The sequence below is a fragment of the Chanodichthys erythropterus genome, chromosome 7 (genome assembly GCF_024489055.1).
Source record: "Chanodichthys erythropterus isolate Z2021 chromosome 7, ASM2448905v1, whole genome shotgun sequence".
NCBI lineage: Eukaryota > Metazoa > Chordata > Actinopteri > Cypriniformes > Xenocyprididae > Chanodichthys > Chanodichthys erythropterus.
In genome coordinates this window covers 32,688,106-32,707,609 of record NC_090227.1, presented here as the reverse complement: position 1 = coordinate 32,707,609, position 19,504 = coordinate 32,688,106, and the positions used below count along the sequence as shown (strand labels likewise).

Below are 19,504 nucleotides of genomic sequence, written 5' to 3'. Positions count from 1 at the left end.
ACACACACACACACACACACACACACACACACACACACACACACACACACACACACACACACACACACACACACAAATCGGGGTGATGAGGGGGTATTCATGAAAGCAGGGGGTATTTCTTACCAGTACATATACCCTGAACTCTCTCTTTTGATTAACCCAAACCTACTCGAGGTATGCAGGTTCCAAAACCGCAGTCTGGAGTAAGTTCAGTCAAATGGAGTATAAAACTCAAGAGTTAACGGTGACCACACAAAGACATTCTCAAACAAGCGCAGAATCCAGGGGTCACCACGGAAACAGACTCTTCTTTTTTTATTTAATGGTGATTTACATTCTTAGTGCATAACTCCACCTATGGGGCAGTTGTGCAATCAGTTTTTAATCTTATGTTTTAATCTTCAATCAATATTTATTATACTCTGAACAAGAATTACAAACCCGATTCCAAAAAAGTTGGGACACTGTACAAATTGTGAATAAAAACAGAATGCAATGATGTGGAGTTTTCAAATTTCAATATTTTATTCAGAATACAACATAGATGACATATCAAATGTTTAAACTGAGAAAATGTATCATTTTAAGGGAAAAATAAGTTGATTTTAAATTTCATGGCATCAACACATCTCAATAAAGTTGGGACAAGGCCATGTTTACTACTGTGTGGCATCCCCTCTTCTTTTTATAACAGTCTGCAAACGTCTGGGGACTGAGGAGACAAGTTGCTCAAGTTTAGGAATAGGAATGTTGTCCCATTCTTGTCTAATACAGGCTTCTAGTTGCTCAACTGTCTTAGGTCTTCTTTGTCACATCTTCCTCTTTATGATGCACCAAATGTTTTCTATGGGTGAAAGATCTGGACTGCAGGCTGGCCATTTCAGTACCCGGATCCTTCTTCTATGCAGCCATGATGTTGTAATTGATGCAGTATGTGGTCTGGCATTGTCATGTTGGAAAATGCAAGGTCTTCCCTAAAAGAGACAACATCTGGATGGGAGCATATGTTGTTCTAGAACTTGGATATACCTTTCAGCATTGATGGTGCCTTTTACAGATGTGTAAGCTGCCCATGCCACATGCACTCATGCAACCCCATACCATCAGAGATGCAGGCTTCTGAACTGAGCGCTGATAACAACTTGGGTTGCCCTTGTCCTCTTTAGTCCCGATGACATGGTGTCCCAGTTTTCCAAAAAGAACTTCAAATTTTGATTAGTCTGACCACAGAAAAGTTTTCCACTTTGCCACAGTCCATTTTAAATGAGCCTTGGCCCAGAGAAAACGCCTGCGCTTATGGATCATGTTTAGATATGGCTTCTTTTTTGACCTATAGAGTTTTAGCCGGCAATGACGAATGACACGGTGGATTGTGTTCACCGACAATGTTTTCTGGGAGTATTCCTGAGCCCATGTTGTGATTTCCATTACAGTGGCATTCCTGTATGTGATGCAGTGCCGTCTAAGGGCCCGAAGATCACAGGCATCCAGTATGGTTTTCCGGCCTTGACCCTTACGCACAGAGATTGTTCCAGATTCTCTGAATCTTTGGATGATATTATGCACTGTATAACTTCAAACTCTTTGCAATTTTTCTCTGAGAAACTTCTGATATCACTCCACTATTTTTTGCCGCAGCATTGGGGGAATTGGTGATCCTCTGCCCATCTTGACTTCTGAGAGACACTGCCACTCTGAGAGGCTCTTTTTATACCCAATCATGTTGACCTAATAAGTTGCAAATTGGTCCTCCAGCTGTTCCTTATATGTACATTTAACTTTTCCGGCCTCTTATTGCTACCTGTCCCAACTTTTTTGGAATGTGTAGCTCTCATGAAATCCAAAATGAGCCAATATTTGGCATGACATTTCCAAATGTCTCACTTTCAACATTTGATATGTTATCTATACCTTATTGACAAATGACAGGGCACACATACAGGCAAACAGGAACAGGAAAAACAGAACCAAAATACAATGAAACTAAACCAAAACAGGGCATTATGTACTATATATATATATATATATATATATATATATATATATATATATATATATATATATATATATATATTATTTCTCTTTAGCTTTAATTTATTTTTATTTCAGTTTAAGTTGTACTCATTTCAGTACTTTAGCTTAAACATTTTTTCCAGCAACATTTTTAATTTTTGTCTGATTTTTTGTAAGTTTCAGTTTTTCCATCTAATATTTTTTTTTTTAGCTTTATTTTAATTAATGGAAATAAATTGTTTGAATAAATTAAATTGTTTTAGTTTTAGTTAACAATGACAATACTGGATCAGGATTAGTTTTTATTATTTTCAGTTGCCTGTAAATTACCATGCTTATTACACTACTACTAACCAAAAAAAAGTGGATATAAAATAATTATTTTATGTTGTGTAATATTTATAAAATTTATGATATATAATATTTATTTTATAATCTTACCTGTATATTATTCTAAAGCTTCTGCTCAGAAAAAAAAGTTAATTATCAACATACAAAACAATCGGCCAAACAACAAGACGACCCCGCAACAATATTACAGTAATAAATAATGACGATCTCTAAGGTCACTTCCACTACGTCCACGATGCATTATATGAGACATGAAAGTAGCGCTGAGCTTTCTTATATACAGCGTTAACAAGAACAATGGCGAATATTAGAATCTATCAGACCACTAGATGGAATGAATGAATATTCCAGAGTGTTGTGTAATAAATGTTTTTAAAAAATAGACCAGTAGATAAAGGATCTAATTTTGAACTAATAAGATAATATACTACAAATCATGTCAAAGTGTTTTGATCTTCATGATGTTATAACGTTCTGCTTTTCAAATGACATTGGCTCTCATGTAAAACAATAGGACAGCAGTTGAGCATTACATATCAGATAACAGGTGATTCAGCTTCTCACCTAAATTTATGTTGAAGGTCTTGAACCAGTGCCTGTGTTATTCTCTGATGTCTATGAAAACATAAATAAAGAGGAATAGCCTACAGCAAATGAGTCATGCTGAATCGTCCTCAATTACCACAGGGTCACAAAGAGAACACAGAAGAACGCGTATATCTTAAAAGTTCATAGCATATTCAAGACCACAGTAAAGGTTGTTTTGGGGTGAAATATGACCTCACACCCTGTTTTTCTGTCTGCATTTGCATTTGCATTTCAAATTAAAATTCCATTTGTGCCAGCAATCAAAATAGCTTTTTATGTTTGCTTTGGGATTTCCAAGTCACTCAAAACGCATTAAAGCACAACCAGGTCAAAAAAACAAATTGTGAACATGATGACTTCATTTTTCTGGCCTATAAATCTACCAGGGGATGTGCAGAAAACTAAATGATTTTTAAAGCACTGTTTAAATATTTTCTTACATATTTGTGGCCCTGATATGTACACATTTGCATACAACAATAACCATCTAAAATGTTATATAAATAAAAATATATATATACAAACATTTTTTAGTTTACTATAAAAATACACTACAGATTTCCTGGACTGCAAATTAATTTTTAAGCATAAAAAAATTAAGTGCCATCAAGTAGTTTTCCTTATTTTGGTCCTTAGTGGAGAAGCAAAAGAAAGTCCCAAGAGCCAAATTAACCCCAGTTGACCTCTGGACTGAAACTCAATCTAAAGTGTTCAGCGGGGACACAGAAGGTGTTGAAAAGACAGTCTCCCTTTGCACTGCTGTATTTTTGGAATGTCTGCAGTTAGAAATATCTGGCCTATGACAAAAACAGACAGTTCTGAGACGTATAATCCCAAAACGTGGATTAGGATAGCCTAAATGAATTCAGTGAGCAAGGAAGTCATTTAGGATTTTAAAGAGAGTAACTAGACAAACCAACGGACAATTAATAGATCAAGACAGTCCATTGAAAGGTTTCTCTGTGTCTCATCACATCTCAGCCTGTACTGCCCTAGGGTCATCTGCGGTACGCCTTAACAGCCGTCTTTGTTTAGAAAGAAAACATTTTGATCCTTTCCATCGATCAGCACACTCCAAGCACCATATTTTATTTCAGATCTGTATAATCTTTCAAGAAAAACAAGTGTAACTCTAAACAGCATTAACGAACTGTGTCAGTATAGGAAGTCATGTGTAAAGCAGATGATGGATATTTTTCACTCGTTGTTTCCAGTGAGGATTTTCACATTTAACTGTTTTGTTTCAAAACAAATGCTTCTGAAAAGAGGTCAAATGCATATCTAAGATTGTTTTAACCTCCTTGGAAAACGTGACATTGAGCAATATCTGGGCTTTACGTCTCAGTGAATGAGGCTTTTATCTAAAATGTTTTATTTGAGCTTTTACAGTATATTCTGTGATGGTTCTATCAGAAAATTCAGAAGCCAGGAAATGTGCTTTGTGGTGAAAGCAAATCATTTTAATGAGACAGAAGAATTTATATTGGTGAATCGCACAGACTAAATCTAATCACCTATCATTCACTTTATTTATAGACCTCGACATATTTAAAAAAAAAAAAGAAAAAAAAAAGAAAGAAAGAAAGAAAAGAAAAAAGTCTTACTGACCAGAAACCTTTGAATGGTGTATTTTTAAACAAATCATGTAAAATCATAAAAAATCTGTTATTTCATACTAAATAACAAAAAATGCAGGTATTGCTCCCTATATCACACCCAACAACCACTTCCATAAACAAATATTAATTAATACCAATGTGATTCATGTACATTCAAACATTACAAATATGAACATGAATTTGAACATAACATTTGTTTTTTAGGAATCCATTAAACATGATTTCATATAATAATGCTAATTTTCATAACTAGATATTGCGATGTATCGTTTCCAACAAAGTTTCATTTGAAATGGTTGGGAAATTGTTCACTTTTGACGGGTTAACACTTCTCTGTCTGTTGTTTTTGAGCTAAAATATTGTAGGTTGTGAGTGACATTTGTGGCTACAAGAATCTCAAAGGTGTCATGTTAAAGATATATTACTTCAACAAGTCAGCATAGAGAACATTCCATGTTTCGAATTTCTAAGAAAAGGTACATTCTTATGTACATCATTATGTAACAGTAATCGCTTCCTTTTGCAAGCCATCTCTGGGCTTGCATGAATCTGCCAAGGTTTGGCACTTGTTCCAACTGAGAAAACCTAAGTGCTGTATCACCATCAACAAGTATCCCTGCATTCTTTGAAGAATGTCACAAATGTGTTTGAAAAAAATACTAATCCTATTCTCTATGGCTGCAGACACCAAACTCCAATTAAACTCTTATGTGGCTAATTTAGGCAGCTTATGAGATTGTGGACATGGACTCAAGGGAAACCATGCCGTGGGTTACACAACTATTCCTAATTGTGACAGTTGCAATCTAAAAGATTTAGGTCAAGATTAAGTTATTTTTCTTTCACAAAACCTCAAAAAATGTAAGCAATTTTAATCATTTGATGAATATTTCTTAAACCCATAAAATCCCGTGTGAAAATCTAAGTGTACTCAACTGTGCTATTTTGAGACACCATTATAGACATTATAGACCTTATAATGAATGTGCAAGAGTTTAATTAAAGGTAGGGTAGGCAATGTTTTCATAAACACTTTTTGTTATACTGGCTGAAACTCTCTTCACATTCTGACTGCAAACAATAATATAAGTGGCCTAAATATTAAAAAATGCACATATATCTTCTGTGGAAGTCTCAGGTCTAGAAAATGTGTTTATACAATCATTGCATTTGGTCCTTGCACAGACATCACACGTCATCAGCGAGATACGTAAGGCTATGCAGAGTTGTAGACAGACCATTATTATTTTAATGTTAAGTGCTTTGAGACGTGGTAATTTAATGCAATCTCTCGTGATGCTTCGCAGACACCGCTCTGGCTGTGCACGTTCATGTGTTTTGGAGGAGGCATGGCTTTGGAGAGCGCTCTGAAGGAAGGGTGAGATCTTAGCTGCGCCCACCAATGTCTGGTTGTTTAAAAAAAGTAAAAAAAAAAAACATGAGGAATTCAACATCTTCAGTGGCACAGCAGTAGCGAGTGGCTCGCAGACCTGGCTTTTAATGTGATCGATGCGGGTTCGAATCCACCTTTTGCTGAGCTTGCATTTATTTTTGAAAATGATGTTTTGAAAGTGGAAATAAACTGCGAACGAGTGTTTAATAATATTAAAAGTGTTTATTGGGTAGGGTTAGGGGAAGGTGTGGGGGGTTATTCACCCAATAAGGCTGCATCCATTATAATAATTTTAATAAATATAATAATTTATACTTACATTATTGCATCCTGCTAATGTACAAAAATACTGAGGTGCAAATAGTATCTGCCAATATAAAGTATAGATATCATCTAATTACTCTTATTGCAAAGAACTGATACTTTTACATGCTGTAAATAGAATATATTGCTATTTTCACCTAGTGTAATTAGCATCTACATTTATTTGCACTTAGTGTAAATAACATATATCACTACGAAAATATGCTATTTTCACTAAGTGTAAATTATTTTCAGTAAATTTTCACTTACGTAAATAGCATCTATCACTATTTGCACTTAGTGCAAATAGCCACTGACAATAAATATATGCGAGTGTGAGTATATGAGACACTTCTCTATAAATAACAGATTGCTGGCAATTTAAAGCACACTTGGACACACTAGTACTCTTTAAAGAGCTCCATCACATCCAATATTAAATATAGCAAAAGCATTCAGTGCTACATCTGAATATAGCACATCATTGATAATTATGCCACCATACAAAGACTACAAATTACTATTTTAAATGACTTATATACATTTTTTCTTGTTTTTAGCAATGTGATGGATGTGTCTACAAAAGCTACAGAGCAAATGACAAAAGTGTTAAAGAGGTGGATAAGTAAATTAAAGAGGAAAATCAAAGGCTGGGATTTAGTCACAGATGATTTTTTCCTCATGCAATTCACATTAAGAACAGCACATGATCTGCTTTTTCAATTTACCTGCACTTAGAATTATCTTTTTTATGATTCTTCTATATGCTATTATAGACCATGTACAGTCCACTAGTACATTTATATTATTTTTACTGTGTTCTCGTATATTCTGAGTGAGGCAAACGTATGTGCATTCCGGTTACATAAATCAATAAAAAACTGAACAGACTATAACAGAGACCAGACAGTCTGCTCTGATTTATCTGTGAACAATTAAAGATCTTTTCAACACTAGACACTGAATCTACATCAGTCAGATCCTGCATGCTTCTGAGACACAGAAGGGTTTTGTTTTAAGGATGTTTATCACATCGGCCTGACTATTAATGACCCAAACCTGATGTTCCAGACCCAGAACGCACCAGAATGCTACGCATGATGACTGATGACGGGCGCATTCTCAAACCCCTGCCCGAAATCCATCAGGCTTTCGATTGCCCTGTTTGCGCTCTTCTGCTACGGTACACATGTGTTTCGCCTTAAGCAATGGTATTTTTAGAAAGCGATTTTTAGAAAGAGGTGGCGGACTCTGAATGGTACACATGGGGGCAGAGGGTGATGGCTGGGGGCAATTACTAGAATTGTAATTATATGAGAGTGGGTTGAAGTTCAGCTTGATTTATATAAGGAGAATGCAAAGCATTCTTACAATGGAATATGAAGAGGGATGAGCTGATAATTGGTTTAGTCTTTCAAAATGCTGTGTTAGTCTTCCATCTATATCCAGAAAGTGGTGTAAGAGCCTTTGTTACTCACACATACACAAAAATATATTGGAAACACATGGCCAAGTCCCTGTTTCTGTGTGAAGCGGATAAACATTTCAACGTGCAATGCTGAAAACAACAATGTAAACCAAACGAAAGCTCTGCATTCCTGACTAACATTTACTTATTTACTTTTATTTCTGGTAATTTTGACGCTTGTAAAAGAGAGATGAGATTCTCTGTTGTGGTTTGGTTTGCTGGGGGCATAAAACAGAGTCTAGGAGGATGAATTTGATGAATTATGACATGGAAAAAGGGAGTGGAGAGGGTGGTCATCATTTAGTCTTTAAGGGGTCATTACATATATATATTTCACTGGCACATATTGTCTCTCAGAAACCTAGCTTGCATGTTAAAACACCTGTTCCGGTTTCAAATAGGAGGTCAAATCAGATCACAGTTAACCATCATCAAAGAGAACAACAAATATAGAAAAAAAAAAGGACAGAGAACATTGGATTAAATAATTAAAATGTAATACTTGGTTAACAGGAAATGGAATGTTACCTTAACGTTCGCATAAAAAAATAAATAAATCAGAAAATAGGCTAACGTTTTCAAAACCTAACGGGAACGTTAGCAAATGTTCTTATAACATATATTTGTTAGCTGGGCTACAGAGCAATAACACAGTTTGCAAATATGAAATTGCTTCATACAACAGTCCAGTAAACAAGTCGTTAAAAGTGAGTTATTTACGTTTTAGACACAATATTGGCAGTAGCCTATTTGTCATTTTTGCTCTGCCAACGAAGACATTTCAAAAGAGCCACATCAGAATCAGCCGTCTTGCGTCTTCAGCAGTTTACTTCCTCAATTAACCTGTTTTTTCACCACTATGGAATTAATGAATCGTTTCTGAATGAATCAGTAGGCTAGTGTTTGTGAACGCATCATTTGAGTAAATGATTCAATAAGTTATAAGGACTAGTCGATAGTCGCCACCTAATGGCGTAACGATATAACCTGCAGAAGGAGTGACATTTTCCATTTAAAATAAATGCTTTTGAACTTTTTATTCATCATACGTCCTGAAAAAATACGTCACTTTAAAATAAAATGTAACCATATTTCTTAATTACTGTTAATAGTACTGTTTTTTTTTACTGTATTTTGCAGCCTTGGGGAACATAAGAGACTTCTTTCAGAAACATTTTTAATAAATCTTACCAAACCCAAACTTTTTAACAGTAGTACGCTAAATTATTATTAGCCTGATATAATGAATGTTTCCAATTGACCGAAAAAAAATGTGTGTGAGAAATTATTTTTGGTTTGTCTCAATAAAAATAGGCAGAGGGAAACTGAATGCTATTCTCATAATCAGGTGAAGGGACACCTCTTTCTTCTGAACTTCACCTTGACCCTGTCAGCTGTTCACCGCTTCCCCCTCCCCTCTCCACAGAAGCCGCAGAGATCACCACCCACATGCAGGTGCTTCCTCTCATCCTCCTCCCTGAGCCGACTCACACTCTGCTCATCTCGTATTACTGATCTCCAAATTAACCTGTCCTCTCCCACTCTTTGTTCATGTTTTGGCCCTGAGCGATGGCATTTTCCATGAAACTTGTCTTATGAACACGCTCTCAGTCGCTCCTAATAAACAGTGAAAAGATCCAGCCCTGTGGCAACAAACAGCATCGGTTAAACACATGACATGTGCTAATTTACAAGATGACAGGAACCAATCCAGCAGTGATCTTAGAGGGCGGAAAAAAACAGGAGCGAATCTTGGTGCAGACAGGTGGTCAACAGGCAGAGACAAAGTTCGTTCAACTTAATTTTGGGGGCCTTTAGAAACCTGAAATACAGAACAATGCCTTGGGTAGGTTCAAACACAGATGGTTCTTTTTAAATGCTCTTGAGTATGAACTTTCAGTTTGACTTTTTGTCTTCCCCCCCCCTTACACACACACTTTCAAGATAGCATTCAGCTGGACATGATCAAACATATCCTTACAACCTCAACCTTAATGTTGTCTTTCAGCACAGCCCAGTGTACGTGCTATCCTTAACGAGTCCTTAAGAACCAGAGTTCAATTATGAGGGCATGTTTGTACAGTATCTCTGACACTCGATTAAACAGTTAACAGATATTGTCAGTTGTAAAGTTGTCCTTTCTTAAAGTGGTTTGGGTTGATCAAAACATTACTTCACTTTAGTGAGTGCCTCGCCTTGATCTATAAGGCAACACGAATAGAGTTTTTATTCAGGGTAAAAGTAAGCTGTGTTAGTTTTTATATAAGCTGTCCTCTAGAAAAATGTGATGGAGGATGTCTGCTATTAACTAAATTATATATAAGGTCAAGGAAATATGACATCAAGTGACACAAAAGGAATGTAATCAAGCAATTTTCCAATTTTTAAATAATATTTCTAATAGTAACAGCATTTGCAAATATATTTCATGCATTTAGAGACGAACCTCAAAAAAAACAAAAAACAAAAAAAAAAACCCATTGCATTAACTTTACCCCATCGCTACCATTTTGGAAAATATGCTCCATATAATAATTCTTGGCTAATCTTTAGCCAAATAATTAAATGGTGAATAAATAAATGTTTTTATATACTGCCGATTCATGATATATATTTTTAGACTTTGACATAAATGACATAATCTATGACATAAAAAAGTTTTTACCTGCTATATAAAAAATTACCTGCTATACATATAGACTATTTTATATAAATTATATGCCATATTTGGTATTGAGAAAGGGTCTGTCAATAGTATCAGTGAAAGTTACATTATGATGCCATTAGATGGCGGCAAAGACTCTCTGTATGAGTGAGTCAAAACAAGTTGTTTAGCACTGTCGAACTTTTAAAAGGACAAAGAGGTCACGTTGCTCTGTGGACATTCAAACTGATTTTTATATATATATATATATATATATATATATATATATATATATATATATATATATATATATATATATATATATATATATATATATATAATGGATATAATATTATGGACATCGACCTGAAGAATAAATGCTATCAGATGCAGGTACTCATTTAGTCAATCTCTCTCTCATAAGTAAGGAATAATTGACGACGGGCCGTTGAATTCTTAGAAAATAATGCACACCCGAGGCAGTAATGCGGCCACGACGCGAAGCGGAGCATTATTTTCTAAGAATTCAACGGGCCGGAGTGAATTATTCTGCTTATACTACGGTTACCACACTTCAAGATGCTATACCGATGTTGTATTTCAAGATATTTGTGAGGTTTTTTTCCTTAAAACACTCTTGTGTGTGGGACTATATTCTTATTCTTTTTGTATTAAGTTGCTTACTAGTTCTAAAGTGATGTTTTATGGTAGCTTGGGCTCAACTGTTAAACTGTCAACTTGAGATTTGAATCCATGGCGGAAAGAAGTAGTTCCTCACAAAAGAGGTTTTTCAAAGACAATACATTGTTGTATTTATTTATACACTTGTGCTTTTGAACTGTTGTATAAATGCAATATCACACTCGTAGCTGTGTGATATGGCTGTATAAACAGCATGCTGTGATTAACTATGGCCGAATAATTAACTATGGTTAACAGTGCTGATATACAGCTATATCGCATGGCTACGAGTGTGAGATATTTATATATATATACAGCTATGGAAAAAATTAAGACACCACTTAACATTGATTTCTGAACTTGGAGTGGTCTCTTAATTTTTTCCATAGCTGTATATATATATATATATATATATATATATATATATATATATATATATTATAATGTAGCTGTATATGATGGACATTTTCTGAGTCACTTAACCATATTGTCCTCAGAAATGTATATGGAGGCGACACTGACATATCTTACCCAACTCTTTCCTATATCCAACAGATCTGGCTTGATTTTCTTGTTGTTGAGAACTTACACAATCTTTAACATAAACACCTTTAACATTCTAATGGAATTCTGGATCACCACATATTCTCAGTATGATAAGATACAGAAAGATAACTTACAATACAATTTAGCACCTTGTTGCTAAAGTACAGTACGTTCCTACATGTGTTCAATTTCTATTCTATTCTATTCTATTCTATTCTATTCTATTCTATTCTCATGAAAACAATAGAGAATCAGCAAAAATGAAAAAATGCATCCATTGCACCCGTATCATCCTGGGGTGCCAAACAATAATTCAACAACATATGAAAAATCTCCCCTGATACAAAGCGAAGGACTTTCTATGGTGCATTCCACAGCGCACATAATCTTTTCCATCGCTTGCTCTTTACTCTATGTTTATAGCATGTCCTTGTGCCCCATAAACAGTTTGAGCAAACAAGCTGCAACGGTTTAAGATGCTTAACATTTTTTGCCTGGTTCTCTGGTCTATGGGGGGTCATTAACTCAGCATTAATCAAATGAGGAGAAAAAAAGCATGTGGTCTGATGGGAGGAAATAGCAAGGAACACATAGTTGCAGTCAACACGCAACACTGGCGTGTGCACACTCTTGGAATGGATGCTGTGCCGTGGATGCAGAGAGACTTCGAGAGAGGCTCTAAATAGGAAAAATGTGTCTGCGGCCTCACAGGTTCAAAGAGTTTGGCAATGTGATTTATTCTTTTATTTTCCATGTTGCAATGAAGCTTGGACTGATTTGGGGAAATATCTGCAGGGGTCAGAAGCAAAGCAAGTGGATGTCCTATGAACTATTGGATGGAGACAGCTGAAAAAGCCCCTAAAACGCATCCTTATTTCCTGTTTACTTCTAATTACTTCCAAGATTTTAGTCATAATGATGCATCATGCTAAAATATTTGGCACACATTGTTCATTCACACTCCACTCAGCCACACACAGCATCTTTGAATCATCAGCGGTGACATCATTGCTGTTCGTGCTGAAACCTGTTTGAATCTGACAGGTTTCAAGGCAACACTTTTTTGTAATTATGGTAATCTCATGGCAACTAGCAGAAATATTGTAAAGCAAAGGAGCTTATAAGTAACACAACACTTAAAATCTTTATTTATAATGCATTATAAAGGTATTCAGTGTTGGGGGTAACGCATTACAAGTAACTCATGAGTTATGTAATCAGATTACCTTTTTCAAATAACTAGTAAAGTAACCCATTACTTTTAAATTTACATCAAAATATTTGAGCTTACATATTTTTCAAATTTATTTTATTTGACCATTTATTGACTGACACCTCTCTTGTCCCTGTGTTGAAAAAAAACAGGAGCAAGGTGAAGAGGTGTTGTGTGCGCTGTGTGAACATGATGGTCCTTGTAGTTCTAGCATGCATTTACTCATCTCACTTGCAAAAATACATTCATTATTCCTTAAAATGAATAAAAAACAGTGAAATGCAAACTCAGAATATTACGCAATAATCAAATATGTTAAATCATGTCTTTGCTGCGGACCCTCAATGATCCCAATTCAACCATACCAATAAGCAAAAATGACCTTATTAAACATCACATTTGTGTTTAATTTTTTTTGTTTTTATTGCTGAAGTAAGAATGTTGAGCTTTCTCAGAGATACTATTATTGGGTGATATGAGGGTCCCTGGATCTAAAATTTGAAGAAAGCATAACGACTAACTTGGATCACGTGTGCCATGATAACCAATCACATTACAGCCTTGATATCACTGGATTTTGTGTGCGACAGTCAATCACTTTTTGTGGATACCACAGAAATGAATTAGAAGTGCCATAAACTGAATCATAACTGTCGTGCAAGTTGCTCTTTTATAAAACAGCATTTTTTTTTTCGGTGTAAAAATAGATCAATCCAAAATGAATGTTTAAGAGCAAACATGTCGAAGATTAGACGACAGGCTGTCGATTCATTAAATGATAAGATATTTTCTCACAAAAGCTGTTTATTTAACATAAAGGCTCTCCTCCATTGACATCCATTGAAAAAAAAAAACAAAAACAAAAAAACGGCCTCTTGTCTCCTTCCCCACATACTGCAGCATTAGCTAGTGTTACGCTTTTTTTCGGCTAAGGTTGAAGGCTTGCCTTTAGTCGGCTTTGGCTTTCTTCTCTTGCGTCCTATTCTTCTGCATTCCAGAATGGCAGCACAGCTGAAAGGTTTGTTAAGCTGCGCCCTCTACTGTACAGGTGAGAATTTACATTTCCTTCAGCCTTTACATTTGCAAAAAATATATATATTTTTTGCTACTAAAAACAAACAAACAACCAAGCCTAGTCCAGATGAGCAACGCATTACTTTCTTTAAAATGTAACTGAGACAATTAGTTACTTTTTTAGGGAGTGATGCAATATTGTAATGCATTACCTTTAAAAGTAACTTTCCCCAACACTGGTTATAATGCATTATATAATAAATAATTGTTACCAAAGTTAAAGTGCATTATAATTTTTGTAGATTCCTTGTTACATCTGAAATTGGTTGTTGGTCATGTGTTTTAATGCATTATAATTTCTAAAGTATTATACTGTATTATAACAGTGGTTGCAATTATTTTTGAGACCATACAATGCATTAAAAGGTTTATTACAAGGCAAAATTAATGCATTAAAATGCATTTTTAATGCTTTAAAGGCTTTAAGAAAAGCGTTATGTTTGATATTGTTCAAACGTTCTTCATCAAATAATCCTGAAATAAATCTATCACAGTTTCCACTATGTTTCTCCAATGTTTCTTGACAGCACATTTTTTTTTTCTGTATTTTTGATCAAATAAATTCTTTCAAAAACTATATATACAATGCTCAAGCTGCATGAACTCCATAAGTTCATGTAAAACCTGATGATCATGTTCTCCAGCATGATCTGATGCTGGTCCAAAGAGCATCTTGTACTTCAGTTGGAAGCAAGAACATCTGATTTTTCCCATCACAGGAGTTCACATCATCAATGTCACAAATCTGATCTAAAATAGTGCAAAATCATGACTATTTTTCCTTAACTTTATGTCTAAACATCTCTTTTGTTTAAAATTTGTTAACTCCAATTATTTTTTGACCCCACTGAGATAGAGTAGAGATAATGTAGAACAATTCTCATCTGTTGTCCCCATATTGGCCTCTGTTCTATCAAACATTTACATTCCAACTGAAATACACACACACAAAACATACAGGCACAGCGGTTGTTCTTAGATTCCAGTTTTGTTTTTCATATTCCATTTAAAATGAACGTAAATCAAATGCAATTATCTCGTGGGCCGTGGGGGGTGAAGTAATTATTTTTGAGATTACAGAGGACTGTTGTGAATTAAATTAGCTGGCACTGAGAATGTTTAACAAACATAGAAGGATGACAACCGCTCCATCTTACTAAACATGGCACATGATTGGCACCCATACTAACATAACATTTATCTTTTTCCACTGATAACTCTCCCATTCCCAAACGTGAACATTACGGTTTCCTCTTAGTGTTTAATGTATCGTCATGAACCTGCTTCTTTTATACGGACAGTTCTAAACTAGTCCGTCATGTGCTCTAAAGCACAGCTCGAAAGCATCTCGTCATGTGACTGCAACTCTTTTGCAATATTTGAATGGCTTTTCAAATGCCAAGTGGGAAAAGTCACAACACATATACGGCATAGCGTGCAGGGTTTATCGCTTTAACTCACATGACTCTTAACTCATCATTGAAAACATTTCAAAATTCCCCAGAGGTCTCAGGAAACATCATCTACCTGTTGAAGAAATCCTTCTAAGCTCTTCCTACATATTTACTCAAAATCCAGCCACATAACCATAAAAGAGCACAACTGAAGATGACAGTGTGTTTAATCATTACTACAATATGACGCTTCCAGAGACAGCTCAACAGACAGATAACATTCTCTGGACTATTGCTGGCAAAATATAAATTGTCTTTACGATACCCTTTGGACCCAGTGGAATGAAGGTCTAATTCAAACCAGAGGGTATCCTATTGGGGTGTCAGATGCTCCAACTGTCCCACGTCGGTCTGTTGTCGTACACAGCTGTACCCCCATTTACTAGTCAGACTCTATAAAATATGGAACGATTACAGCTGTTAGTAGGCTATATTTATCACATTTCATTGTATTATTGTGATTCATAAGCAGATGAGCCAGTTGTTAGTGCTGACTGTGTTTGTCAGGATGTTTTTATTGTTGCTGTTGCTACATTGAGAACACACAGATATTTGTATTATGATGCAGCCCAGATCTAGAGATCTCGGGTAATATGATACACACAAATACAGATGACTCCAGTTTTGGGATTAGGGTGTGCAGGTGTTACGGTTACAGCTTGCGTTCCTGTCACTGTTTGCCTGTGCAAGTGTTAGGGTGTAACCATGGAAACAAAGTGGGAGTCCATGCAAATTATATGCAGTTTTTTATTTTTTTAAATATATTTACATGACCCCACAATGAGACAGATAAATTCTTCATTTGTTGGCATTAGAAATAATACAGCGGTTACTTACAATACAGTCTTATTTTAGTTTACCCAACTTAGAGGTATACTGTTAACACTTTACAATAAAGTCTATTTGTTAACATTAGTTAAAGCTGCTGTCCGCAGTTTTTCCTCTTTGTCGCCATCTCTGTTTGAAACATGCGATTGCAGTCATATGCGGAACAGTTATCTGTACGTGCGTTGTTCCCCGGCACAGCTCGTCAGCGCGGATGAATCTAATGTTTACTGTCAGTCACCGCACCGGTGTGGAAACTGCACTTCAGAATCACAGATTCTACGTCTTTAAAGTATGACCAATATAAGAATTTTCACTGGAAAATATCATCTGAACAAGTAAGTAACATGTCTACCACTTTTATTTAGACCAACTGAAGAAAAAAAGCATCAGGCCTACAATAAATCATGCTGCCAATAGAGTGCCCCAGGGATGACGCGTTTTTGTAGGCCAACCCGGAAGTTAGCGGCGCACGGGTTCCCTCGACTGAAAGCCTATTCATTTTTCCCATAGACTTTTGGAAAGTCGCAGAAAATAAGCTCTGTGTTTAACAAAGGGTTATGACACTTAGACGTTTTGTCCATTAAGATAATCTTTACAAGTTAACACAACATTTATAGATTTTGAAGCCTAAATAAAGTCGTCAGATATAAAAGGCTAACAGCAGGCTATAAACGGACTACAGCACACCATGGTCGCGGATCAACGTCACCACCACCAAGGGTCCTCAAACAACTCTATTTAAAAACATGCTCACTGATTATGATCTGCGCTGTGTATGAATACTTATCCAGTTTTTCATGAGAAATGCTGTCCAAATGTCCTGTTTGTCATGATGACGTCTAAAGTCCCCACCAAAGGAAGTAGTCCCTTTTAGCAATTTGTTAGCAACCGCCGATTTTAAGACACAGTAAAAGTTTAAAAAAATCACAAGTGGGTTATAACTGGTGTGTTTTATATCATAGATCAAAACGTGAAAGTATTTAGAGGCTTTGTTAACCACAGACCTTATTTCAGGCGATTTAGCAAAAACCCATTCAAAAAACTCATAGACTTTACGGCGTTGGAACCGGAAGTCCTAAAATGCTAACTCGCTTCCGGGTTTTGCCTAAAAAAACGCGTCATCCCTGGGGCACTCTATAGTGATTAAATCTAACGATCGCTTAGTTCGGATCACGTCAAACCGTGCAAATTATTATTAATGTTATATTGTTCTCAAATTGTTATTGTTAACAACATCAGCACTGTGTGACTGTGTATTTAGTTTATATTAGCGTTACCTGTAGATTTCAATGTATGTAGCCACTCCACAGTCCAAGTCTTTTGCTTTTTGTCTAAGGCTGAATCTTCTATTGTAACTGATGATTGCCATTTGGACCTTTCTGAATTACAATCCACCATCAAAATGATAAGTTTAATTATTTCAGCTGCTGAGGAAAAGGCTATAAATGTGCCGCTACCGGCAGCTTCCCACATGATAAAACCAACTAGCCTGGACGGGACTCCTTCCATGTTTACGGACGTGACATAATGACGCACAGACGAACTGCTGCATGCTTGAATTTCCCGCAGAAATCCGCCATGTCGCTCTTATTATAAAACATTATTACAAGCTTACTGTTGTGAATCGAGACAAGATAATTAGATAGTTTTGAACACTGGCTGGTTATGTACTTGTTCAAAAGTTAATTTTGGATCATTTTTAACCAAAAAAAGTTGCGGACTGCAGCTTTAACTGCAATAGTATGAACTAACAATAAACAATACTTCTTCTGCATTTATTAATCTTAATGTAAATTTCTGCATTTACTAATACATTTTTAAAATCAAAAGTTGTTTCTGTTAACATTAGTTAATACACTGTGAACTAACATAAACGAATAATATACTCAAAAAAAAATTTCCAGAACCAATGATGCTGAAAAATTGGGCAGGCACTGTTGCACTCTGTATTGTATTTTTATTAACTAACATTAACAAAGGTTAATAAATGCTGTAAAAATATATTGCTCATATTTAGTTCTAGTTATCTAATGCATTAACTAATGTTAACAAATGAGACCTTATTGTAAAGTGTTACCAGCATGTTTTAACCAAAACTGAAAATTCCAAACTTTCTTTCTTCTGTGGAGCACAAAAAAAGAAGAAATTCTGAAAAATGTTTGTGTTTTTTGTTCAGACATCGAAAGTCAATGTGGTCCAACATTGTTGTTAAAAAAAAAGTAAGTTATCTGATTGCCTTAAATTTTTAATTTTCATGAAATCAAAATTTTAAGTTAATACAATGAATGTGATTGGTTTAATCAACAGAAACTCAAAATATTATGTTATGTGAACCACATTAATTACTGAAGTTGATTTGACAAAAGAAAAAATGCTGTGATAACAAATCATGAAAATTATGTTTTTTACATTGCATCAAAATGTCTTCTTTTGTGTTCCACAAAAAGTCTGTAAATAATGACAGAATAGCCATTCACAGACAGTATTATATGCCAGGAAATAAGCATTATCCCTCACAAACATATACTCGCAAGCTCGGAAAGCTCGACAAATCTAAATATTTTGTTCTCTAAGCCAAAAATGCAGATGCTTCAGAGATGATGTAGCGACATCGTAGTCACAGTTTGTGTGGCTGGAGACATCAGGGCTGAAGCAGTTAAGAGGTCCCCCATCTCCTCGCACTGACTCCAATAAAGCAGTGCTTATCTCTGGCACGGTGTCAGAAAATGGCACGAGCCTACAGAGCTCATAAGGAAACAGTCTCAGTGCTGCAGGCTATAGGCTGCTCCCACTTATGCTCTGCAGTTCTACCACCAACGACACTGATGGATGTCTTGTATTTACAGCAACAAAACAGTACAAAATGTTGAGTCAACACAAAGATTTTTTCCACACCAAAAGAGAACATGGTCAGGACGTTTTCTATTTTAAAAAAAAGTAAAGTATAAAAAAAGCAAAACGGACTATTCATTTATATTTCCATGTTAAAAGTGTTCATAGGTTCAATACAAGTTTAGCCCAATTGATAGTTCTTGTGGCATAATTTTGTGTGTCATAAAAAATAAACATGATTTGTTTCTTAAAACAAAGGAGCAAAAAGCAAAGATGTGAATGTAACCAAATTTTGGAATATTTAAACTGTATTTAAAGCTTAGAATTTGATAAAGGCACTTTCATTAAAGTCACGTTTTTAATGTTGTTTATATATCTATCTGGTGCTTTAAGACAAACCATGTGCAAATTCATAAGTCAACACCATTGTTGAGTATTTTCTCTTTAAAACTGCAGTAAACCAAAGACAGTCTCAAACCCGCAGTTTGAAATCGCTG

General features: G+C 35.4%; 1 protein-coding gene across 5 annotated transcripts in view; it reads right to left on the bottom strand.

Moving 5' to 3' along the window:
• The window catches only part of c7h11orf16 (chromosome 7 C11orf16 homolog), a 117,613-nt gene that overhangs the window by 64,589 nt on the left and 33,520 nt on the right, over positions 1-19,504 (bottom strand). Inside the window, exon 4 of one of the 5 annotated variants that reach the window (XM_067390252.1) lies at positions 15,613-15,740. The exons of the other annotated variants lie outside the window; for them this stretch is intronic. The gene's annotated coding sequence lies outside the window, so the exon portion shown is untranslated. The remainder of the gene's footprint in view (positions 1-15,612; positions 15,741-19,504) is intronic. 5 annotated transcript variants of the gene reach the window in all.